The sequence below is a fragment of the Bison bison genome, unplaced genomic scaffold, assembly GCF_000754665.1.
Source record: "Bison bison bison isolate TAMUID 2011002044 unplaced genomic scaffold, Bison_UMD1.0 scf7180017864465, whole genome shotgun sequence".
In the NCBI taxonomy this organism is placed as follows: Eukaryota; Metazoa; Chordata; class Mammalia; order Artiodactyla; family Bovidae; genus Bison; species Bison bison.
Genome location: NW_011495026.1, coordinates 4,400,233 through 4,404,602, shown reverse-complemented (window position 1 = coordinate 4,404,602; position 4,370 = coordinate 4,400,233).

The window sequence follows — 4,370 nt, the reverse complement described above, 5'->3', positions numbered from 1 at the left end:
CTATGTAGGAAAATGAACTAGATAATTTCCCAGGAAAATGCAAGGTACTAAATTGATTCCATAACAGATAGAATGTTTAAAAAAGTGTATAGAAAAAAACAGTAAAAGTTATTACAGGACTACTGCATGTGACAGCACCAAGTACAGATGATTTCTAGCAGGCAAATTCTACCCAAAACACCAAAGACCAGGTAATTCCTAGGGCTTCCCTGGTGGCTCAGATGGTAAAGGATCCACCTGCAATGCGGGAGACCTGGGTTCAATCACTGGATTGGGAAGATCCCCTGGAGGAGGGCATGGCAACTCATTCCAGTATTCTTGCCTGGAGAATCCCCATGGACTGAGGAGCCTGGTGGGCTATTGTCCATGGGGACGCAAAGAGTCAGACACAACTGAGTGACTAAGCACCCACAGTGCATAGGAAAAGAGGCAAATCCCCCAGATTCTTTCTACAAAGTAAGTATATCCACATATGATATTCACATATGATATAAACAGGACAAAATATTGCAGGCCAATCTTACTTATGAATTTTAATGCAAAATTCTAAATAAAATATGAGCAACACAGAACCCAAAACCATAATAAGAAAATAGTACACTGTGATCAAATTAGATTTATCCTAGTAATACATGACTGACTAGTGGAGGTGATGGAATTCCAGCTGAGCTATGTCATATCCTAAAAGATGATGCTGTTAAAGTGCTGCACTCAATATGCCAGCAAATTTGGAAAACTCAGCAGTGACCACAGGACTGGAAAAGATCAGTTTTCATTCCAATCCCAAAGAAGGGCAGTGCCAAAGTATGTTCAACTACCAGACAATTGCACTCATTTCACATGTTGGAAGGCTATGTTCAAAATCCTTCAAGTTAAGCTTTAGCAGTACTGAACCAAGAACTTCCCGATGAACAGGCTGGGTTTAGAAAAGGCAGAGGAACCACAGATCAAATTGCCAACATTCGTTGGATCATAGAGAAAGCAAGGGAATTCCAGAAAAAAAAATCTACTTCTGCTTCATTGACTGTACTAAAGCCTTTGACTGTGTGGATCGCAACAAACTGTGGAAAATTCTTAAAGAGATGAGAATACTGGGCCATCTTACCTATTTCCTATATTCTGAGAAACCTGTATGCAGGTCAAGAAGCAACTATTAGAACCTTACATGAAACAACTGATTGGTTCACAACTGGGAAAGAAGTACATCAAGGCTGCATGTTGTCACCCTTTTTATTTAACTTATATGCAGAGTACACCATGCGAAATGCCAGGCTGGATGAATCACAAGCTGGAATCAAGATTGCCAGGACAAATATCAACAACCTCAGATACACTTTAATGGCAGAAAGTGAACAGGAACTAAAGAACCTCTTGATAAGGGTGAAAAAGGAGAATGAAAAACCTGGCTTAAAACTCAATATTCAAAAAACTAGGCTCATGGCATCTGATCCCATCACTTCATGGCAAATAGTTGGGGGAAAAGTGGAAGCAGTGATAGATTTTATTTTCTTGGGCTCCAAAATCACTGTAGCTATGAAATTAAAGGACTCTTGCTCCTTGAAAGGAAAGCTACAACAAACCTAGACAGCATATTAAAAAGCAAAGACATCATTTTGCCAACAAAGTTTCATATAGTTAAAGCTATGATTTTTTCCAGTCATCCATGTATAGATGGGAGGTTTGGACCATAAAGAAGGTTGAGAGCCAAAGAACTGACGCCTTCGATTGTGGTGCTGGAGAAGACTCTTGAGAGTCTCTTGGACTGCAAGGAGATCAAACCAATCAATCCTAGAGGAAATCAACCCTGAATATTCATTGGAAGGACTGATGCTGAAACTGAAGCTCCAATACTTTGGCCACCTGATGCAAAGAGCCAACTCACTGGAAAAGACCCTGTTGCTGGGAAAGTTTGAAGGCAGGAGGAGAAGGGTACAACAGAGGATGAGATGGTTGGATGGGATCACCGACTCAATGGACATGAATTTGAGCAAGCTCTGGTAATGATGAAGGACAGGGAGGCCTGGCGTGCTGCAGTCTAGGGGGTTGCAAAGAGTCAGATATGATGTAGCAGCTGAACAAGAAAATTAGATCCACACCTCTCACCATACATGAGAATAAAGTCCAAATGGTTAAAGACCAATCAAGTATGAAAGAAAAAAAAGAAAGAAACCCTACAATAGTAGAAAAATCAGATAAATTCCCTGATAATCAGAACATGGGGAAAACTTTCTAAAAATGATTAGGAATGCAGATGCAACTAATGATAATGTTAAGTAAATTTGACTGCCTAAAGAGAAAAATCTTTTGCATTAACAAAAAGACTAAATACCATAAGCAAAGTCAAAGGATAAATGACAAGCCAGAAGAAAATGTTTGAATAGATGTCATATACAAAGGGCTGATTTAACATGTTAAAAAAAAAATCCTAAAAGCTAAAGGAAAAAAAACTGTCCCCACCATGAAGACCATGACCACAATGAAGTAGCAGAGACTAGAATACGCTCCCATCTTAACTGAAAAAACAGACAAAACACTTGAAAGAATGGTTTTTAGACACTGAATCACAGGCAGCACAGCACGAGAGAAGCAAAACAAATGAAGTGATGCCTTTGATGGCCCCAGCTTTCTGCCTGGAGAGAGTTTCCAGGCCACAGAAGAGGGAGGAGGAGCTCAGAGCCAGGCTGTCACCACTGAGTTGAGGAGACAGTTAGAATTTGGAGGAGGTTAGGGTGGGGCAGAGCACCACAGAGGAAGAAGTTGCTAGGGCAGGAGACGGCGAACTAAAGAGGACTCCTCTTGAGTCTTCAGCTAAGCTCTGGTAAGAACATGCATGTGAAGCAACCTCCTGAGGCCAGAGAAAGAACCACTGGAAAGGAGCAGATGGAACAATCCTCAGAGTTTACACAGCACTGGGAATAGTTTATTTTCCCCAAGCCTGAGTGGAGAAGCCTGAAATGTGGAATCTGGTAGAATATGAAGCTTTCATGACAGAAAGGAGGTCAGAGCTTGCTTAGGGATGGGAGTGAGGGAGGAAAAGGAGATGGATTACAAAGGATGCAAGGGAATCAGTATGTTCATTACATATGTTAAAGCTCAAAAATAGTATATTCTAAACAGGTACTGTTTATCCCATGTTGATTATTCCTCAGTATAAAACTATAAGGGAAAAAAAACTTTTTGAAATATTCAGAAGAAGAGAAAAGAGACCAAAACCCCAATAGAAAAATTGGAATATAGGAGCAGACAATTTTTTTTAAAAAGAAAAATACTCTTAAACATATGAAAAGATGAATAATTTCATTTTTAAGAGAAATGCAATTCAGTGCTCTGTGGTAACCTAAATGGGATGGAAATCCAAAAAAGAAGGGATATATGTATACATATGGATGGTTCACTTTTCTGTACAGTAGAAACTAACACAATGTTTAAAGGAACTGTACTCCAATAAAAAGTAATTACCAAAACAAACACTGAAACAAAAGAGAGAAATGCAAAATGCTGATGCCATTTTTTTACTTCTCATATTGGCAGAAATTTAGGAGGTTTGCACCACACACTTGAACTGATGAAGAAGCAGGCATTCTCAAACTTTTCAGTGGTTGACAAGGAAAAATGATACAATCCACTCAGTGGAAACGCAACATCTACCAAAACTGTGCAAGCATTTATTCTTTGTTCCAGCATTCTCACTTCTAGGGATTTACCCTAAAGATACACCTGCAAAGGTTTATTAAATGTGGCCTTACTGGTAATAGCAAAAATAAGGAACCATCTAGATGGCCATCCTTAGGAGCCTCATTGAATATGTCATTGAACATTGACATATTGATTATTATGTAACTCCAAAGTTGAATTCTAATAAAAATAAATGAAGTATGTTTTGAATTGATGACATAATTATAGAAAAAGAACTAAAGTATCTTTAAAGTACAGTAATCTGACCTTATCCTTAGGTGACACACTTTTAAGGACAAAAAGAACTGCAAGCAAATATTGAACTTCACTTCAAATGTTTGGCTTTGGTAGTGGACTTGGCATAATAACTCTAATTAAAATTTATACGAATTATAGGAAAGAGCAAAGGAATGAGTATTTGGGGAAATGAGGTTCTCTCTGTGGGAGAAAGGAGATGTATATATGGAAAGGAAGAAACTTGGGGCCTGGTTTTGGAATAGGAGGTATTAGTATTTCAAAGGGGCTTCTCTGGTAGCTCAGCTGGTAATGCAGGAGACACTGGTTTGATTCCTGGGTCAGGAAGATCCCCTGGAGAAGGGATTGGCTACCTGCTCCAGTATTCATGGGCTTCCCTGGTGGCTCAGGCAGTAAAGAATCTGCCTACAATGAGGGAGACCTGGGATCGATCCCTGGAT